The sequence below is a fragment of the Crinia signifera genome, chromosome 6, assembly GCF_055691185.1.
Source record: "Crinia signifera chromosome 6, ASM5569118v1, whole genome shotgun sequence".
NCBI lineage: Eukaryota > Metazoa > Chordata > Amphibia > Anura > Myobatrachidae > Crinia > Crinia signifera.
The window spans coordinates 91470035-91492738 of record NC_139222.1 but is presented as its reverse complement, the minus strand read 5'-3'; the positions used below and the strand labels follow the sequence as shown (position 1 = coordinate 91492738).

General features: G+C 46.3%; 1 gene segment (V, D, J or C); it reads right to left on the bottom strand.

The window, feature by feature from the left end:
• LOC146007801 (Ig mu chain C region secreted form-like) overlaps nt 1-22704 on the bottom strand; it is a 37645-nt gene that overhangs the window by 10359 nt on the left and 4582 nt on the right. Inside the window, exons 2-5 of the C gene segment in view lie at nt 19820-21707; nt 13989-18514; nt 8152-8236; nt 2166-2213 (exon numbers count right to left, since the gene is read on the bottom strand).

Below are 22704 nucleotides of genomic sequence, written 5' to 3'. Positions count from 1 at the left end.
CCCCCCTGGCAGCTGGTACCCCCGCTCCCCCTCCTCCCCTGGTACCTGGCAGCTGGTACCCCCGCTCCCCCCCCCTTTCCTGGTACCTGGCAGTGTGCGTGGATGCGGGCAGCGCGGTAGGCATAGTAGGCAGCGGGCGTGACAGGGCTGCTAGTCGGCATGTGCCCGGCTAGTCCTCCTGTAGGAAACTCCCTCCCAGCCTTAATGTCAACCCTAGCCAGCTTCTATGGGTTGCAGCTGATGCAGTCCATAGAAGCCAGGGTTTTGCTCATGCGCTGTACCATCATTGCTACTGTGCATGCACCGGGGTCCTGGTCCCTGTCAGCCACATTGCATAGATGCGGCGGTGGGAGCTAGGTGGCAGGGACCAGTGGCAGGCCCCTCCTCCTCCTCCTCCTCCTCCTCCCATGGAGAAGTGTATTGAAAATCTATTGTGTAGTGACTGGGCAGTAGCTATTCAGATGCACAGTGAGGGTGTATTGTGTTAGTACCACAAGCATGTCACTGATGTGTTTGTAAATACAGATGTGTAATCACTTACATTGGAGGTCATACTCAGACAATTCATCTGCAGATAATATATTGGTGGTTCAATGTATCTGTATATTTATTTTACTAGGGAATTGTACTCAGAGGCGTAGCGAGGATGGCTGCGGTGGAGCTCAATCTCTAGTAGCAGAGGAGAAGAATGGGTGTGCTAGCAGGCCCCCTCTCCTCCCTTGCGTTGATGCCACCTGCCCACGGTGGCCCCTCCAAAATTGGCCGCCCTCTTGGAGGAGACAGACACTAGAGGTCTTGCCGGACTTCTGGTGTCTGTCAGAGTAGTGCAGCATGCCCAACCCTACTGGGAAGTGCAGATTCTAAGAGTGCTGGCATGCTGTTAATAGTGAACCCCCGGGCCAGGAACATGTAAATCTCCCCTTCATGGCAATGAGCATGTAACCCACCTGGCAACAAGCATGCAAACCCCCCATGGCAACAAGCATGGAGCTTTCCACTGGCAACGAGCATGCAACCCCCCCATGGCAACAAGCATGTAACCCCCGGCAACAAGTATGTGACTTCCCCTGGCAAGGAGCATGTAACCCCCCGGCAAGGAGTATGAAACCGCTGGTTATGAGCAAGTAACCCGGCAATGAGCCAACAAGAAGCATGTAACCTCTGGCAACGAGTATGTAAGTAAAAATATTTCTGTAATTAATGTATGGGGTAGAAGCCTTACTGTGTAATTTGTAAAGGTCTTTTTTATGAGTGGGCCATAAAATGGTGTCAGTGGCATAACTGTAATGTGGCATAATATGTAATAGATGTTATGGTATGTGGTAGAATATGTAATGGCATTACAGTTTGTGTGGCATAAAGTGTAGTGGGTATTACGGTTTGTGTGGCATAATGTGTAATGGGCATTACAGTTTGTGTGGCATAAAGTGTAGTGGGTATTATGGTTTGTATGGCATAATGTTCAGTGACCATTACAGTTTGTGTGGCATATTGTGAAAGGGGCATTACGGTGCTTGGCATAATGTGGTGTGTTGCACAATGTATAAGAGGCATTACTATAAAAAGGAAAAATGGCTAAAGGGGGGTGGGAACATACACTTACTAGTTGTAAATTGTACATAATTAAAGTCTGACACATAAACAAAGCGCAAGGTTCCTCAGTGATTTTCCTGAAAGTAATTTTCAAATGTCAGCAAATACAATAGTGATTAATCTCCTTATAAAGCACATACCGGTCCATTAACATTTTAACATCTGCCTGCATAAGATGCAGGCAGATGTTAAAATGTCCATGGACCGGTGGAACCACAACTTCATGTGTGAGAAGCTGGGCACTTGGTCCGAGTGCTTATCTAGCAAGCGTGTAAATACACTGTAATCATGAGCAGGATGCAGTGCTAGGACGTCTTGCAGTGAGTGGGAGAACGAGGGAATTGAACTCTGGATGGTGGAATGCAAGGCAGGAGCTCTCACCACTGAGCTACAAGAAAAGTGTTCACGCCCACATGCTCACTCACTGCCTGCTATCAGAGACTAGCTCTGCTTAGAACAACTGGAGCTGTTACATTTACAGTAGCTCCATGCTTCAAAGTCAGAGTTGTTACTCTGTCTATTTTTATGTATATTTAGTACTGTAACTTAGACTGATGTTTATTAATACTTACCACTATTAATCTGCTTCTATAGGATAATAGTATGATTCTGCTTTCCCACTGCAATAAAGGATACAAAATTAGCTACATTTATTGAATTACAAACAGGTTAACGCAGTTGCAATAATGAGATGGAAAAGCAGAAGTGCACTACAAGGGACGATCTGACAGGTTTATCATTTTCATGTAATCCTACAAAAGAATGCATTTTATTAGAGCATCCTGACATGAGTGCAGACATGGTATTACACATACTGTATGACAGGGGCGGATTGGGATTTTAAACCAACCTAGGGATGGCCATTGACCATTAATGATTCAAAATCATCGATGGTTTATGGCCAATGTTGAATACCTTTGCCATTGATGCGGGAGAACCAGATGGTTTCCTTCTATCGGCGTCGCAGCAAAACCAATGTTTTTCATTTGTTTTCTTTCAAAGTGCCGAGACACAGAGATTAGCTCCGCTCCCCACGAAGCTCCGCCCTGTGTTTTGTTTGGCTCACAGGCAATGTTCCCTCTAATTTTACGAAGGCTGTGTGCGGCAAAAGATTTTGGCTGTGCAACTTTGGAAGGAAATTTCAATTTTTGTGCGTCACTTATATATAACTGGAAAATGGCGTTCAGCATTTGTGTTAACTTTAAATGTTTAATATCATTTTGAAGTAAACATTCAAAACACAGCACACAATGTAGTTAATGGGTGAAACACACATTAATTGAGTCCACAACTGCAAAAAGGGACCACTGCTACTTTGTGCGCTGTGTTGTAATGTCTGTGCGCACACTCGTTGAGTTGTGTGCGCGCGCACGTGCGCACAGCTTAGAGGGAACACTGCTCACAGGCCAATCAGTCAAAACAAAATGGATGACCATCGATAGGTAAAAATATTGATGGTCATCCATTACATAATTTCACAATATCGATGGCCAGTTGCACTATTGCCATCGATTACAATGGCAACGATGGCCATCCCTAAACAGGGAAATTTCTCAAAGAAGCCCTAATGGGAGTAGGATCTTGTGAGGGGTCATGGTCAGCCAAGGTGGAGGGGATACTCCCACCTCACACGATATTTCCCCACCACATTTATGCTGCAGGCCAGGGCTGTGGTCGAAGTGGCAATTTTGTAGTGGGAGTATGGAAAAGTAAAAGCAGTATAATGGGGTTTATTCTAGTTCATTCTTTCTGACAAAATCCTTCTTAGATGGACAAAACCATGTGCACTGCAGGGGGGCAGATGTAACATGTGCAGAGAGAATTAGATTTGGGTGAGTTATTTTGTTTCTGTGCAGGGAAAATACTGACTGCATGATTTTACACTTCAATATAGATCTCACTTTGAAGAAAAACCCCACCCAAATCTAATTCTCTCTGCACAAGTTACATCTGCCCCACCCACAGTGCACATGGTTTTGTCCATCTAAGAAGGATTTTGTCAGAAAGAATGGACTAGAATAACCCCCAATGTCTCCAGGGTGCACTGTTGCGCACGCCGAAGTAGGGGAAATTGTCAATCACAAAAGGGCGTATCCTTAAAAAGTACTGGATGAGAGGGAGGACACATGAAGGAGGAAGGATGGGGGCACTGGGAGAGAGGGGTGATGCAGGGTGGGAGGAGGATATATTGGGGAGAGTTACATAGGAAGGGGGATGCAGGGTGGCAGAGGGACATATTGGGGATAGGGACACTGGATGGCGAGGGGTGCAGGGTGGGAGAGGGGCACCAGGTGAGAGGGGGGACGCAGGGTGTGAATAGGACATATTGGGGAGAAGGACAGGGCGAGAGGGGGGTGCAGGGTTAGATAAGAGGAAGGATGAGAGGGGGGTGGTTCAGGGTGAGAGAAGATGCAGAGTGAGAGGGGGTGACGCAGGGTGAAAGGGGGGGGGGTGATGCAGGGTGATGGGGTGGTGCAGGGTGAGAGAAGACGCAGAGTGAGAGGGGGTGACGCAGGGTGAAAGGGGGGTGGTGCAGGGTGAGAGAAGACGGAGCAGGGCGAGAAAAGAGAAGATGCAATGTGGCGGAGGAGTGTTTGTATGAATAGGGTTAAGCTATGGGTGTGTGTTTGTGTGTGAAAAGGGTTAGGCTGCGGCTGTGTGTATGGACAGGGTTAAGGTACAGGTGTGTGTGGATGTATTGATAGGGTTAGGCTTTGGCTAGGCTGTATGTGTTTAAATAGGGTTAAGCTATGGGTGTGTGTGCATAGGGTTAGGCTGCGGCTGTGTGTATGGAGACGGTTAGGCTACGTGTGTGTTTGTAGATAGGGTTAGGCTGTGAAGGGGTGTGCATATGGATAGGAATAGGCTGTGAGGGGGTGTTTAGTGGCTCCTAACCTGGCCCTCTTGTGGTTGAAAGGAGCCAGCGATTTGGGGAGACAAATCGGACATTATTCAAGTCATGTCACCGCACTTTGGCTCTGGATACCTCCAGCGGGGAACTCGGACACCTCTCTCACACACACACAAAACACCAACACCCCCCCCCCCCCACTGACACCTCTCACACACAGCACTCCTCACCTCTCACACATACATACACACACACACACACACACACAATGCACCAAACCCCCACTGACACCTCTCACGCACAAAAAGAACCAACCCCAACCCCACTGATACCTCTCACACACTCAAAGAACAAAATCCAACCCCATTGACACCTCTCACACACAGCCCCATTCCCCCTGCACTGACACCTTTCACATACACAAAACACCAACCTCCCCCCCCCCCGACACCTCTCTCACACACAGCACCAACCCCCTCACTGACACCTCTCACACACAGCACCACTCTCCCCCAACTGACACCTCTCACACACAGCACCAACCCCCACCCCATTGTCACCTCTCACACAGCACCCCCCCCCACGACAGCTCTCACAAACACACAGCGACATCCCCCCACCTCCTACACAGAGTACCGACCCCCCGACACCTCTCTCACACACAGCACTCCCCTCCCCTCTACTTCTCTGTTTTCATCAGCTAGGTAGCTAGGGGTCAAGCAGCTTCTGTCCTAGTAAGGGCGGGATGAGGCAGCAAGAGTGTTGAGGACACGCACGCTGCTTACATTACTCCTGTTCCGAGGCAGCGGCTGCAGGGCCTGTCAGCAAGGCGGCGGATGGGATGTGGCTGGAAGAACTTACACGCTACTCTGAGTTTAGCAGCGTGCCAGCTTTTCCCGCCACATCTCGCTCCCCGCCGTGCTGACAGGCCGCTCGGCGCTCACCTCCTCTGGTCTGTCAGCTCAACTCTTTTAGCTGAATAAAATATTAATAGTAATAAATGCTAAATCAAACTTGTTTTGCTTTTAATGCTTTTGCTGTTTTAAATCCAGTGACCAAAGCTACAGAGAATCTGCAGCTTTAAAAGGGTATGGGTCATAGGGTAAACACAATTTCGACACTCAAGAGGTCGACAAAAAAAAAAAAAAAAAAGGTCCATATGCATTAGGTCAACATGACCAAAAGGTTGATACATGCAAAAGGTTGATGTGGGAAAGGTCGACATGGACACCTTATAAGTGTACTGCTGCACTAGTCATGCTTTGGGCTCGGTGCCTTGCTGTGGTCGGAGCACTATGATATCCGCACTCCATGTCCACTGGTATGGAAAATATGAACAAGTCCTTTTTATTAAAAAAAAAAAAAAGTGTGAAAAAGTCATGCTGACCTCTTTCATGTCGACCTTATGCTTAGGTTTACCTTTTTTGCTTGTGTCAACCCAATGCACATCAACCATTTTCATGTGTCAATATTTCAACTATCGACCTAATGATCGCATCCTGCTTCAAAAGACCCAGTTGGCCCTAGTTCTTGGACTTTGGGGGTTATTCTGGTTCATTCGCTCAGATGCAAATTTGCATCCTTGCGAGTGAACCAGATCCCGCCTTGCAAATGGTGGTATGCGAGCCCACCATTCACAAGGTGCGTACGTTCGCACTGGCTGCGAATGGATGTTTTACATAATCATCCATTTGCATGCCACTGGTACCCTCCCACATCTTTCGATGGTTGACGACCATCGAAAGATGTGGGAGGTGCACGCATATGTAAGGCTGCTCTGAGCAACTTTACATATGCGTGTACGCACTGGGGGAAGTGGGCGGGCAGCTGACATCCGGTGATGTCAGCTGCCCCCCCCCCCCCCCCCGCATGTCAGTCATGGCCTCATTAGCATGAGAACACCCATGCAAAGCGCAAACATCGTCCGCGTGCCAATGGACCTGAATAAGGTCCTTCATGTATTATAAACAAACTCTCTCAGTTCCATTCAGTTCTTGTTTCACTAAGAGTTTTAAATCTTAATAAATCATATGATTTACCATGGCAACAACAGTTACATGACACATGCTATGGTAAAAATATTGGTCAGACTGTGGGAACAGCCAATCAGAGTGCTGCCATTACTATGGCATGACTATAGTGGGTGCAATGGGTGCTATTGCTATAGGCCCTGATTCTTAGAAGGGGCCTGGACCCATGTTATAAAGTTGTATACCAATACCACCCAACATCCCAGTGCAAACTTTTTTATGTGTATGGACTTCAAAATCTAAACTTAGACATGTAATTGTGTAAAAAGTAAAAAGTTTATTTGGTAGCAGGATTTTCTTCACACTGTGATGAGTGCTAGATGTTGCAACTTCTGCGAAGTTTAGAATCTTTGAAATGCAGATGTCAGATACTGGCGTCTACGGGCTGCTATAACTAAGGAATTAAATGAAAACAAGGATAGACCATTAAAATACAAACTTTTGTAACATACAGTAGATATCTTCTACATCCATTCACTGCACTAAACCAAAAATCTATACATATAAAAGGCTAACTACTCCTCATCTCTATGAGTACTGCCAGTGACCACCAGAGGCCACTCGACGGACCAAATGACTTCTTTGTGTGCTTAAATATGCCATAACAGAAAGTGAAAGCAATTTGTGCAGGGACACTGATCTGTTTTAAACTTGCTGGATATGTATTTATTTACAGTTTCTTATATAGCGCAGCCTATTCCGTTGCACTTTACAGTTGGAAACAGTGATAAAATAAACTGGGTAGTAACAAGCTGACATTGACCTAGGAGGACCCCTGCTCGCTAACTTATGGTTTATGGGGGAGAATATAACACAGCGAGGCACCATGCCCAAAGCATGGCGAGCGCACGTGGTACACTTACTGTATACGGTGTCCATGTCGGAATAAACACAAACCCCCCTCCATAGAAGATTATGGGGGGGGGGGGGGGGGGGGTTGTATGTATGTGCATGTGTGTAGAGTACTATTTTCATTTTTTGAATAACTACTGTATAAATGACAACACTAACATAAGTATTCCCATAATATACATTCCAGTAGAAGGAAGCGGTTTCGAGTCCTATGTGGAGCCCTGGGATCTGCATCCTGCAAATCGATGTCAATGGGGTTTTTTCAATGTGGCTGGCAAGGGGGTTAAATGAAGGGGATCGATAAAAACAAGCGATCCTCGCCGTTTAACCCCCGCACCGGCCGCTCACCGTATTCAATGTTATGGGGGAATCCTCACTGTCAGTGACAGTGGGGCGCCTGCTGCATTTAGCCGCAACTCTTGCTGTTTCAGCGGCCGCATACGCCGTTTCCCCCTTGCCCCAAATACCTAGCAAGAGAGAAACGGCGTGTGCAGGGGGTCAGTTGAATACTGACCTGCGAGCTGTGGCAGCGAGCAGTCAGCACTGCTCGCTGTAACAGCTTGCAGAAAGCATTAAATACACCTAAATGAGTAGCATAAGCAGGTGGCACTATAGAGTCTCCCACATCTGTCCAAAGGGAATTGATTTGCAGCCGTATTAAGTAAATATTACTGTGTAGGTTCCTTCCTGCCACAAACTGAGACTGCAGATGCAATGGTAAAATGTTCAAAAGGGTTTTCTCACCCCTCCAGGTTCGCCTATACTACCCCTACTGTCCTTAGGAATTCTCCTGTTATGATGAGTAAACATTAAATACTTCCTTACCATGCCTGGTGGAAATCTCTAGGAAAAGGCAGTGCATACCATGGACGATCTTCTTATCCATGCCCGGGATGGAAATCGGTCCATGCTGGTGGTGGTTAGAAATAAAAAGAAGAAAAGTAAAAATGATGGAATAGGAAAAGGTTGGCAGAAGTGAAAAGGAAAACACAGGCTATGGGGATTATGGGAATAGCTGCAGCTGTAGCTTACGTGCAGTAGATGAGATGCCTTTAATGCTATAGAAGAAAAAAACAGTACTCTTTACTTAGAACGGCGCCCACGATTTTGATCGTGGGCATCGTTAGTAAAAAATCGCGGGCATTGAATGCACAAAAAAATCGGGTGCGATGCGAACGACGCGATGGCCGCGATTTCCCATAGGGAACAATGTTAAATGTCTCAATTGACCCGATTTTCCTGTTCAATGCCTCAATTGACCCGATTTTTCCATAGGAAAAAATGTTAAATGGCCCACAGAGGCCAAATAGGCACCCTGAAGTGTGAAATGGCCCCCACAATTGTTAACGCCACCCCACGATCAATGTGAACCCGAAGCGTGGCGAGCGCAGCGAGCCAGCAAGGGGCGGCGGTACGCGTCCTACGACCTTTTCATACCCCCACTATCCACGTCGGCGTGGAGTTGAGAATAGATTAGTGAGGCGAGCGCAGCGAGCCACCGAGCCAGAAGCGTGGCGAGCGCAGCGAGCCCCGCGAGGGGACGCGGACAGCTGTGAAGCCCGCGAGGGGACGCGGATACCTGTAAAGGTATCCGCGTCCGCTCGCCACGCTTCGGGCTCGGTGGCTCGCTGCCCTCGCCACACTAATCTATTCTCAACTCCACGCGGACGTGGATAGTGGGGGTATGAAAAGGTCTTAGGACGCGTACCGCCGCCCCTCGCGGGCTCGCTGCGCTCGCCACGCTTCCGGTTCACGTTGATCGTGGGGTGGCGTTAACAATTGTGGGGGCCATTTCACACTTCAGGGTGCCTATTTGGCCTCTGTGGGCCATTTAACATTGTTTCCTATGGAAAAATCGGGTCAATTGAGGCATTGAACAGGAAAATCTGGTCAATTGAGACATTTAACATTGTTCCCTATGGGAAATCGCAGGCATCGCGTCGGTCGCATCGCACCCGATTTTTTAGTGCATTCAATGCCCGTGATGGCCGCCTTCTAGGTAAAGAGTACCGAAAAAACATATAGGGGGTATTCAATCTGGGGGTCACGGCTGTCGAGCTTGCTGTCCCGTTCTCGGTCTGCTCGATGAGAAGGGGGCTTGGCCGGGAGTTGAAGTGAAGTGAAAAGGATAACAGAGACTATGGGGGTTATGGGGAATAATAGCTGTAGTTTATGTGCAGTAGATGCCATAAATGCCGTATAAGAAAGGACATTTAGTGAGCGAGAGAAACATGGGAATGTACAGTATCATCATTATTACATCCCCTGGTGTAGGTGCTCCCCCCCTCACGGGTGCTTTGTCAGTTATCAGCACGCCCTATGGTGTTAGTGTCAGCACGGTTTTGCCTGAGGGAAGCACACATGCCCAGTATAGTGTGAGTGTGTCCCACGTTGTGAGGAGAGGGGATGGCGCCACAGCCCACATCGCTTCCTGATCCCTGTTAATCACCGCCTCACAGTCAGAGAGTTTCTACAGATAGCACTCCTGGACCGTGAGCTCATATTGGCTCGCGGTCCAGCGTAGAAGAGCAACTGACAGGACGGGCTGAGATGAGCAGTGCAGGGTGGCATTAAAGAGGCAGCACACCCGACCTGTACCTCTGGGCACACCCGCACGGAGGGACCACTGTTGGTGGCACCTGGCCCAGCATAAGGTGCGGCAGCACACACGAAGCAAGGGGACATGGGAGTCAGCCACACACCACCAGAAGGACATACCTGGCCCTGACGACCCAGGAGAAGTGGGCAGTGACCAAGGTACAGTCCAATCCCACTTGGTAAGGAGCATGAAGCCCCCTTAACTTCGAGCTTGAAGCCCCTGGCATCATAGATCCATAGATGGAAAAAAAAACAATAAAAAACTCATGCTGACCTTTTCATATGTGCATGTCAACCTTTTACTGTCGACCAATAGTGGTTTACCGAATAATCCGACAGCATTGAAGGGTGTCAGATCCGACTGTTTTTAAAGTCAGATCTGTTTTGTCATAAACGGCTGTGGATTGTCAAATTCACTCAACAGACGGAACATTGAATTCTGACTGTCGAATTACTGTTGGATAAAACAAAAACAGCCCGCGATTCCGACTGTCGGTTCCTTCTGACAGTCGGGATCACATAATAAATACACCCTATGTGTTTTAGAATTTTCCTGTGGAGGCCTACAGTATGTGCTTCATCATTTATTGTGGGCCAGGGCGCTTTATATTTTTTCTTTTGGTGCCGATGTGTTACTCTGCCCAGGATCGCATTGTAAAAATACTGGGCTGTATCATCCCACAAGCGCAAGAAGAGGGCTCTGAAAGGAGTCCATCCCTATGATCTGCTGAGCCAGAAGCCAGAGGGTCTGCACATGTGCGGTTAGCGCTGACCACACGCCGACCTCACTGACCGCATTGCCCCGTCAGCAGTGCGATCAGTAGCCCATAGGCTACAATGGGCTATTGCCATCTCAGAATGGCGTTAGCCCAGGGATGCGAAGCGCTGCTGCCTGATGTTGATACATCGGGCAGCTTCACATCCCCCATAGCAACCTATGGGGGACGCAGCCAGTGACAGTATAGGGGGGGATCGCAGCAGGGATTGGAGATTTCTGCTGCGGTCCCCCTTTAGTACATTAGGGTGATACTTAATATTTGCAGCTAACCCCCAAAAAAAGGGGTTTTCAGGGATCTAGCCTCAAATATTGTTTGATAAATGCGGCCCCACGTCATCTACTGCTTCTTCCCATCTACTGCTTCTTACGCCTTTCCCCTGCATCACCATAACCCCTTTTACACCAAAATCCTGGATCCGACCGGGTGTTTGGAACACCGTTCCAATCTGGGTCGGATCTGGGATTTTTGACATTTACACTGCGGTGCCGACCCACAGTGTAAACGAGGGAGGTGCTTGGAGATGACATCATCTCCATTTAATGGGACCACTGATCACCCCGCCAGGACTGCCGATCGTCGCACTGGGGGAAAGCCCAGCACCAAGAAAAGCTACTGGGCTGCCCCCGTGCACCCCCCCAGGCCCCGTCTGTGAGGTGAATGGATGCCGCACACAGGCATCCATTCACCTCCTCCCTGCCTCCGCTGCTGTCTGCACAGTACAGCAGCGGAGGCTGTGTGCGCCCCTTGCCCAACCTCCATGTTGACCGCAGGATGCTGCGGTCTGGAGGTTAGACTTCCCCCATTGCTGTAAACGGGAGCCGGGTCGGATGACCCGGCATACACGTTTACACTGCCCTCTACCCAGGTACTGTCCTGCGACCTGGGTCCACGAGGGAAAGACCCGGATTTTTGCGGCAGTGTAAAAGGGGTATAGCTCTCCTGTCACCTTCTGCCTCTCCAAGAACATTACCACTTCACTTTACCCACTGCTTCTCTCTGACACCTCCTACTTCTAATGATCACAATTTACACTCACCCACTGCCTCTAAATCTCCCACTACACCATCACCCATCTCTACTATCACCCTCACCCTGTCGCCTATTGCATCTGCCCATCATTTTGTCACCCACTTCCTCTCCCTGGCACCTCCTACTGCTCTCCCTGGCATCGCTCACTTCTTGTACAACAAAGACATGACTGGTGGCTACTGCATACCCCTTTGAGGACGCACCCATTGTGGCAAGGCTACACTGACTTTCCCAGGAGTGCGTGAAAAGTCACCCCCATCCTTCATTGTTCCCCCCGTCATACTGTTCTGGATCCACCCCTGAGGAGAATAATTCCTAGCCTAGTGTCAACAACACAAACCAGGCTGTCAGTGTATACGGCAGATTCCCACCTTCATGTGATGTTTGCATGTAGCGACAGTAAGCTGAAAGATTGCAGCAGCTTCAGTCTGACGGCCATAGGTGTGCGCACCACATTTTATTAGGGGGTGCACCATCAAAGGGGTGTGTCTAACATTGCTAATCAGGCGTGTCTACCACCATCTATTGGCACTCGCTACAATATAAAACCTCTCTCATACACACCATAATCTCCTGCCTATCTCAGTTGTAATCTCCTAATTACTCTGTGTAACAGTACATGCAAATACAGTCACAAACATATATGGATGACGCAGGTATGTAGTAATATGACAATGGTCTAGTACAAGACCATTTAATGGAATACAGTTCTAAAAAGCAAAAGTCGGTACTTATGTATTATCTGAGCTCCCATGTTAAATGCAGCCCATTTTTTCATACCCCTACTATCCAACTACGCATGGAGTTGATTTTATATAGTGTGGCGAGCGCAGCGAGCCACCGTGCCCGAAGCGTGGTGAGCGCAGCGAGCCCCGCGAGGGGACGCGGTCTCATAAGAAAAACGGGAGCCCAGATATTACATAAGTACCCAAAAGTCTTTGGTGAAAAGTAATTGCTAGCGGCAGGGAGGTGTTCAGAAAGGTGTGCACAGCCTTAGGGGGTGCCTGTGATCTCCTAACAGTCAATGTGCGTATGCCTATGCTGACGGCACTGCTGCCCACAGTATGACAGAAGCAGTGGCAGCATCAGTGCACAAGCACAGCAGCAGGGATGCAGAGCTTTGCATTCTTTGCTGAGCGGGGTAACGCCGGCCCTGCTGGCAATTACACTAGACAGAAAATATGCTATAACTGTGTATAGATCTTAACCCTGTATTGCTTCAGCATTCAGGCACCTTTACAGATCCAAAGAAAAAACATCTCAAACATAGGGATGGCCATCGACCATAGAGGATTTGAAATCATTGATGGTTTAGGCCGATGTTGAATACTTTTGCCATCGATGTGGGAGAACCAGATGGTTTCCCTAAATCGATGGCAAAGGATAACCGATTTTTCTTTTCAAGGTGCCGGACACAGAGCATAGCTCCATCCCCCAACACCGGGAAGCCCTGCCACCACTTTCTGATGGGCTCATAGGCCATTCAGTCAAAGATAATGAATAACCATCAATAGCTAAAACTATCGATGGTAAGCCATCACATAGTTTATGACTATTGATGGCTGGTTGCAAAATCACCATCGATGGTGGCTGCACCGATGACCATCCCTACTCAAACAATGTTAAAAAGATGAGCAACGGGACCAGATAAGGGAGAGAGGCCGGACTAAAAGGGGCATGATCTCAATAGGATGACACTCACGCTGTCATGATTATAGGGGCATGGCTAGCGCTCTGAGAGCGGCTGTATATGAATAGACGCAAAGCGGAGTAGTCAGTGCCGGGGGGTTCCCAACCACCACACACACCGCGTATAGAAATCGGCTCCAACTTTGAATAACATCTATATGTATATGACAGTTATATACACTATATAGGGCTTACTTAATAGCATGTGAGCTGCACACGATTTGGAAATTCCAGTGAGTCTGTCCAAATTTTTACAGCAGTAATCATTTAAAAATGCAAAAGCAACGTGTTTTCGCCTTTAAAAAATATGGGCAGACACGCTGGAATGTCCCCACAGTGTGCAGCTCACATGCTAATATATAAGCTCCTAGATACAGTATTACAGATAATTTAGGTTACTGATATATGATATATGATATATACACCAGTATGAGGCTTAGAGGAAGATATTTACACCTGGATTTTCAATGGATTTCATTTAGCAGACCGTCACTTTTCAAACATTTGAATTGCAGGGTGACTAGGCTAGGAAATAATATTGGAGTAACACCACTGATTTTTCTTTACCTTATACACAGTGTCCATATTGTCCAGATGTTTCTGTCTAGGACACTGATCCGTCACAGTAATGTTGTTCTTATACTGTATCCTACTTGTCTTCTCCTTCTCCGTAGCCATCCCAGCCGGGGGCTCATACATCCTCCAGTCTTCCTCTGGAAGGGCCACCATCTTGTTAGGCTTTATATCCAGGTGCTGGAGAAAAGCATGCCAGGGTTTGCAGAATTAATTACAAACAACACATGTAATAACCTGCTATACAATGTTTTGTGTGTCATGATGAAGCATGCTATAGTGAATTTGTTTACAGTGGTGAATAATTCCCAGCAGCCTCAGCAGCTGGGCAAAAACAAAAAAAAGTAGTCAGTAGCATGTCACATGACCAGGGTCAGAAGGAGAGTGAGCAACAGTTGGGCAGGGCAGTTGGTGAGGAGAAGTCCAGGGAAAAAGTGTGGCAGATAGCGGTAGTATGGAGGATGCTTATACTTACTGGGGGTATGCAGAGACGGCTCATCAGTTGCTGAGATTCTCTCTCAAGTTTTTGCTGTGACCTGTCGGACTGTAAATGATAAAAGGAGAGGTGTGGGGAGTCCAGCCCCAAAATACATACATACCTGTATCAGCCCAGGAAAGAGGTGTTCTCATATTTACCTACACAGCTGTATACAGTTTAAAGACATTTTACCTCAAAAAAGGACATTTTACCTCAGATCGCTAAAGTCAGCTATATTTATACACAGCCACAGGCAGAAAAGATACATTTTACCTCAGAAAGGCTGTAATACGCTCTTCTCTCACCCAAATGTATATATTGAAAGATGTACTATCCCATACCCTCCAACATTTGAAGGGCAGAAATCGGTACACATCTGGGAAGGGGGAGTGGCCATGGGTTGAAGTGGGCGTGGTCACAGTTAAAGTGGGCGTGATCACACCCCCTTTCTGAATGTGTTCTGTGCCTTTTTTTTTTTTAAGAGGACCCCCACCAGTTGCCAGCCAGTCCCTGTTATATGTAAAGACCCTCCTAGCCTCCTGGTTGGCAGTACAACTTTGAGCAGAGCCTTATTGAGACCCCATGGGGTCCTAGGCACGTTTCTGACATGGGGCCCCTTCTGCTACATACCAAATATGGGCTGTCTTTGGCTATAATCAGCATTTCACATAGTACAATAGTACATAGGGGCTCTGCGCAGGTTACTGTACACCGGGAGTCCCACTGTACAGCGTTTCAGGACGGTCCTCTCCTGCACGCACTGTACGGCGGGCTGAAGCTTTGCACATAGGGGCGAGTAACATACCGCGCAGAGAGGCCCCGCTCAGTCCCGGCCGTAGACTGCCACCGTATGTTGTGCTCCATTCCATTCTATGGCCGTATGTTGTGCTCCATTCCTGGCGTCAGCGGAAGCGCCGGCGGAGTTGGCATGGCTCCGGCTGTCCATCATCTCCCTCTGCTGCCGGAAGAGCAGCCAGCGACTACAATTAGAAACAACAACTCCCAGAGTCAGGAGCCATCAAAAATCGGTACATCGGTACACTTTCATTTTTGCCGGTACAGACCGTTAAAAAGCGGTACTGTACCGGCAGAATCGGTACAGTTGGAGGGTATGCTATCCCATGAAGGTTAAAATAAGCTACCACCCTAATGCAGGGTTAACACAGAGACTGCAGTTACCTCAGATGATAACTGTATGACAGGCAGACATTTATTTTGTTCCTCCTCAGAAGGAGAAATGAAGTCATTTTCCCTGACTAATATTATTTGATGGCGAAATAGTGACTGTAACAAGCAATAAGGTGTAAAGACTTTATACAGTGAGTTCCACGCTTAGGCAAAGGATATGAAGAGAAGTGGAGAGAGGATGTATACAGTGTTGTTACAGAGTTGTTACATTGGGCCTTATTCTAGTTCACTCTTTCTGACAAAATCCTTCTTAGATGGACAAAACCATGTGCACTGCAGGAGGGCAGATGTAAAATGTACAGAAAGAATTAGATTTGGGTGAGTTCATTTGTTACTGTGCAGGGTAAATACTGGCTGCTTTATTTTGACACTGCAATATAGAAAGGAAAAAGGAATTAATATACTTTCCGGTTTATTACACACATCTAAAAGTATTTATATCCGTTATGCTCTCCCTACAGATTGTAAGCTTGCGAGCAGGGCCCTCATACCATTGACCCTCTGTAAATACACAGTTTGTTATATCATATTCTCCTAATGCAAAGCGCAATGTACTATGCTGCGCTATGTAAGAAACTGTTACTAAATAAGTAAGAGTCCAGTATGAGGCTAGGATATGGGTAAAGGGGCTTAGAGGAAGATATTTACACCTTGATTTTCAATGGATTTCATTTAGAAGACCGTCACTTTCAAACAATGTGCATTTGAATTGCAGGGTGACTAGGCTAGGAAATAACATTGGAATTACACCACTGATTTTTCTTTACCTTATACACAGTGTGCATATTGTCCAGATGTTTCTGTCTAGGACACTGATCCGTCACAGTAATGTTTTTCTCATACTGTATCCTACTTGTCTTCTCCTCCTCTGTAGCCATCCCAGCCGGGGGCTCATACATGCTCCAGTCTTTCTCTGGAATGGTGATCTGGTTATCCTTTATATCCAGGTGCTGGAGATTGGTATTTACCAGGGTTTGCAGGGCCCTGCAATTTATTAATCCTAGCGTAGCTGTAGCTACGTAGCTTAGAGGAAGATATTTACACCTGGTGTTTCAATGGATTTTATTTAGCAGACCGTCACTTTTCAAACAATGTGCATTTGAATTGCAGGGTGACTAGGCTAGGAAATAATATTGGAATTACACCACTGATTTTTCTTTACCTTATACACTGTGTCCATATTGTCCAGATGTTTCTGTCTAGGACACTGATCCGTCACAGTAATGTTGTTCTCATACTGTATCCTACTTGTCTTCTCCTCTGTAGCCATCCCAGCCGGGGGCTCATACAGTACATCCTCCAGTCTTCCTCTGGAATGGGCATTTTGTCATTTGCTGAAATCCCAGACTTGAATGTCTCCAGAGGGGTCTCTTGCGGTATTACTACAGCTGCAGACTTAGTTGATGGTTCTAGAATCACCCCCTTCGCTGCACTGCAGACACAATTTAACCTACCCCAAGTATTTACGTAATTACGTATATCTCATTGGCTGACTAGTTATATTAGATTATCAGGACCACTATCCCTCCCCCCTCCTCAGATACTTTCCAAATTATCTACCTGCAATATCAAAGGATCCATTAGTTTTTGGTACACTCTGCTTCGGGATTCCGTGATTCCGGTGAAATCTCCAGCCCAAATGCAGTGGGAAACAGACCTGAATGGTACTCTCACCCAGAAGCAATGGGAAGCGATTTATTCCTCCTCACATATGATGTCCAAATGCAATAACCATAAGGAAATGCACTTCAAACTCATGCATAGGCTATATTTTACCCCAACCAAATTACACAGAATCTGGCCAGACCAATCTAAATTTTGCTGGCGAAATTGCTCAGGGGTGGGAGAAATCTTCCATATATTTTGGTCGTGCCCCAAAATTCACCCCCTATGGAATGTGGTCTTCACCTTTGGCTCCAGAGTGTTTCAAACTACCCTTAAAGAATCCCCCTCCATTGCTCTTTTTCATATCTTTCCTGCAAACCTCTCGCGAGCAGACTGTTATATTTTAGGCCACTTATGCATAGCCACTAGAGCCGCAATAGCTCAGCACTGGAAAGACCCCACGCCTCCTCTGCTGCCCAAAATTATCCGTAAAACCCATCGGGCTTTTGAAATGGAGACCTTGGGCCTACCTAGACCTTGGGCCTACCCTATTCATTGCAGGAAAACTCCCCCTCAGTTAAATGGTCCAGTTGGCAAGAGTATTTACCTCTCAAGAAGGAGCGGATATTCTGTTAGATGCTGAATGCTGACCACTTCACAGGAAATTCTTAAATGACTGTTAGTATATATGGTTATTACAGAGCACTGTATATGTTTTTGAATGTTACTTAATTTTCTAAGAAACCTAGTGCATGTATATATGCCCCATTGGTATAAGTATATATCAGATGACTCCTTTTCCCCCTCCCACCTCCCCTTCTCTTTTTTCTGTACCCTCTTCCTTTTCCGTGGAAACGGAACAAAAATTTGAATAAAAATTACTGATGTAAAAAAAAAAAAAAAGTGCATTTGAATTGCAGTGTGACTAGGCTAGGAAATAACATTGGAATTACACAACTGATTTTTCTTTACCTTATACACAGTGTCCATATTGTCCAGATGTGTCTGTCTAGGACACTGATCCGTCACAGTAATGTTGTTCTCATACTGTATATTACTCCTCTTCTCCTCCTCTGTAGCCATCCCAGCCGGGGGCTCATAAATGCTCCAGTCTTTCTCTGGAATGGTGATCTGGTTATCCTTTATTTCCAGGTGCTGGAGAATGGCATTTACCAGGGTTTGCAGGACCCTGCAATTTATTACTCCTAGCGTAGCTGTAGCTCTGTAGCTTAGAGGAAGATAGTTACACCTGGAAATTCAATGGATTTTATTAAGCAGACCGTCACTTTTCAAACAATGTGCATTTGAATTGCAGGGTCACTATCCTTGGTGGCTCTCGCTGAAATGATCCCAGACTTGAATGAGTCCAGATGGGTCTCCTGCGGTATTACTACAGTTGCAGTCTTAGCCGATGGTTCTAGAATCACCCCCTTCGCTGCACTGCAGACACAATTTAACCTACCCTAGGGGAAAGTATTTACATATATCTCATTGGCTGTCTAGCGCTATTAAATTATCAGAACCACTATCCCTCCCCCTCTTCATATACTTTCCAAATTATCTACCTGCAATAGCAAAGGATTCATTCGTTTTTGGTACACGCTGCTTCGGGATTCCGTGATTCCGGTGAAATCTCCAGCCCAAATGCAGTGGGAAACAGACCTGAATGGTACTCTCACCCAGAAGCAATGGGAAGCGATTTATTCCTCCTCACATATGATGTCCAAATACAATAACCATAAGGAAATGCACTTCAAACTCATGAATAGGCTATATTTTACCCCAACCAAATTACACAGAATCTGGCCAGACCAATCTAAATTTTGCTGGCGAAATTGCTCAGGGGTGGGAGACATCTTCCATATATTTTGGCCGTGCCCCAAAATTCACCCCCTATGGAATGTGGTCTTCACCTTTGGCTCCAGAGTGTTTCAAATTACCCTTAAAGAATCCCCCCTCCATTGCTCTTTTTAATATCTTTCCTGCAAACCTCTTGCGAGCAGACTGTTATATTTTAGGCCACTTATGCATAGCCACTAGAGCCGCAATAGCTCAGCACTGGAAAGACCCCACGCCTCCTCTGTGGCCCAAAATTATCTGTAAAACCCATCGGGTTTTTGAAATGGAGACCTTGGGCCTACCCTATTCATTGCAGGCAAACTCCCCCTCAGTTAAATGGTCCAGTTGGCAAGAGTATTTTACCTCTCAAGGAGCGGATATTCTCTTAGATGCTGAATGCTGACCACTTCACAGGAAATTCTTAACCGACTGTTAGTATATATGGTTATTACAGAGCACTGTATACGTTTTTGAATGTTACTTAATTTTCTAAGAAACCTACTGTATGTATATATGCCCCGTTGGTATCAGATGACTCCCTGTTTCCCCCTCCCACCACCCCTTCTCTTTTTTCTGTACCCTCTTCCTTTTCCGTGGAAACGGAACAAAAATTAGAATAAAAATTACTGATGTAAAAAAAAAAATTGTGCTTTTGAATTGCAGGGTGACTAGGCTAGGAAATAACATTGGAATTACACCACTGATTTTTCTTTACCTTATACACAGTGTCCATATTGTCCAGATGTTTCTGTATAGGACACTGATCTGTCACAGTAAAGTTGTTCTCATACTGTATATTACTCCTCTGCTCCTCCTCTGTAGCCATCCCAGCCGGGGGCTCATACATGCCCCAGTCTCCCTCTGGAATGGTGATCTGGTTATCCTTTATTTCCAGGTGCTGGAGAATGGCATTTACCAGGGTTTGCAGGACCCTGCAATTTATTACTCCTAGCGTAGCTGTAGTTACGTAGCTTAGAGGAAGATAGTTACACCTGGAAATTCAATGGATTTTATTTAGCAGACCGTCACTTTTCAAACAATGTGCATTTGAATTGCAGGGTCACTTTCCTTGGTGGTTCTCGCTGAAATGATCCCAGACTTGAATGTGTCCAGATGGGTCTCTTGCGGTATTACTACAGTTGCAGTCTTAGCCGATGGTTCTAGAATCACCCCCTTCGCTGCACTGCAGACACAATTTAACCTACCCTAGGGGAAAGTATTTACGTATATCTCATTGGCTGTCTAGTGCTATTAAATTATCAGGACCACTATCCCTCCCCCCTCTTCATATACTTTCCAAATTATCTACCTGCAATAGCAAAGGATTCATTCGTTTTTGGTACACGCTGCTTCGGGATTCCGTGATTCCGGTGAAATCTCCAGCCCTAATGCAATGGGAAACAGACCTGAATGGTACTCTCACCCAGAAGCAATGGGAAGCGATTTATTCCTCCTCACATATGATGTCCAAATGCAATAACCATAAGGAAATGCACTTCAAACTCATGCATAGGCTATATTTTACCCCAACCAAATTACACAGAATCTGGCCAGACCAATCTAAATTTTGCTGGCGAAATTGCTCAGGGGTGGGAGAAATCTTCCATATATTTTGGTCGTGCCCCAAAATTCACCCCCTATGGAATGTGGTCTTCACCTTTGGCTCCAGAGTGTTTCAAACTACCCTTAAAGAATCCCCCTCCATTGCTCTTTTTCATATCTTTCCTGCAAACCTCTCGCGAGCAGACTGTTATATTTTAGGCCACTTATGCATAGCCACTAGAGCCGCAATAGCTCAGCACTGGAAAGACCCCACGCCTCCTCTGCTGCCCAAAATTATCCGTAAAACCCATCGGGCTTTTGAAATGGAGACCTTGGGCCTACCTAGACCTTGGGCCTACCCTATTCATTGCAGGAAAACTCCCCCTCAGTTAAATGGTCCAGTTGGCAAGAGTATTTACCTCTCAAGAAGGAGCGGATATTCTGTTAGATGCTGAATGCTGACCACTTCACAGGAAATTCTTAAATGACTGTTAGTATATATGGTTATTACAGAGCACTGTATATGTTTTTGAATGTTACTTAATTTTCTAAGAAACCTAGTGCATGTATATATGCCCCATTGGTATAAGTATATATCAGATGACTCCTTTTCCCCCTCCCACCTCCCCTTCTCTTTTTTCTGTACCCTCTTCCTTTTCCGTGGAAACGGAACAAAAATTTGAATAAAAATTACTGATGTAAAAAAAAAAAAAAAGTGCATTTGAATTGCAGTGTGACTAGGCTAGGAAATAACATTGGAATTACACAACTGATTTTTCTTTACCTTATACACAGTGTCCATATTGTCCAGATGTGTCTGTCTAGGACACTGATCCGTCACAGTAATGTTGTTCTCATACTGTATATTACTCCTCTTCTCCTCCTCTGTAGCCATCCCAGCCGGGGGCTCATAAATGCTCCAGTCTTTCTCTGGAATGGTGATCTGGTTATCCTTTATTTCCAGGTGCTGGAGAATGGCATTTACCAGGGTTTGCAGGACCCTGCAATTTATTACTCCTAGCGTAGCTGTAGCTCTGTAGCTTAGAGGAAGATAGTTACACCTGGAAATTCAATGGATTTTATTAAGCAGACCGTCACTTTTCAAACAATGTGCATTTGAATTGCAGGGTCACTATCCTTGGTGGCTCTCGCTGAAATGATCCCAGACTTGAATGAGTCCAGATGGGTCTCCTGCGGTATTACTACAGTTGCAGTCTTAGCCGATGGTTCTAGAATCACCCCCTTCGCTGCACTGCAGACACAATTTAACCTACCCTAGGGGAAAGTATTTACGTATATCTCATTGGCTGTCTAGTGCTATTAAATTATCAGGACCACTATCCCTCCCCCCTCTTCATATACTTTCCAAATTATCTACCTGCAATAGCAAAGGATTCATTCGTTTTTGGTACACGCTGCTTCGGGATTCCGTGATTCCGGTGAAATCTCCAGCCCTAATGCAGTGGGAAACAGACCTGAATGGTACTCTCACCCAGAAGCAATGGGAAGCGATTTATTCCTCCTCACATATGATGTCCAAATGCAATAACCATAAGGAAATGCACTTCAAACTCATGCATAGGCTATATTTTACCCCAAACAAATTACACAGAATCTGGCCAGACCAATCTAAATTTTGCTGGCGAAATTGCTCAGGGGTGGGAGACATCTTCCATATATTTTGGCCGTGCCCCAAAATTCACCCCCTATGGAATGTGGTCTTCACCTTTGCCTCCAGAGTGTTTCAAATTACCCTTAAAGAATCCCCCCTCCATTGCTCTTTTTAATATCTTTCCTGCAAACCTCTTGCGAGCAGACTGTTATATTTTAGGCCACTTATGCATAGCCACTAGAGCAGCAATAGCTCAGCACTGGAAAGACCCCACGCCTCCTCTGTGGCCCAAAATTATCTGTAAAACCCATCGGGTTTTTGAAATGGAGACCTTGGGCCTACCCTATTCATTGCAGGCAAACTCCCCCTCAGTTAAATGGTCCAGTTGGCAAGAGTATTTTACCTCTCAAGAAATAGCGGATATTCTCTTAGATGCTGAATGCTGA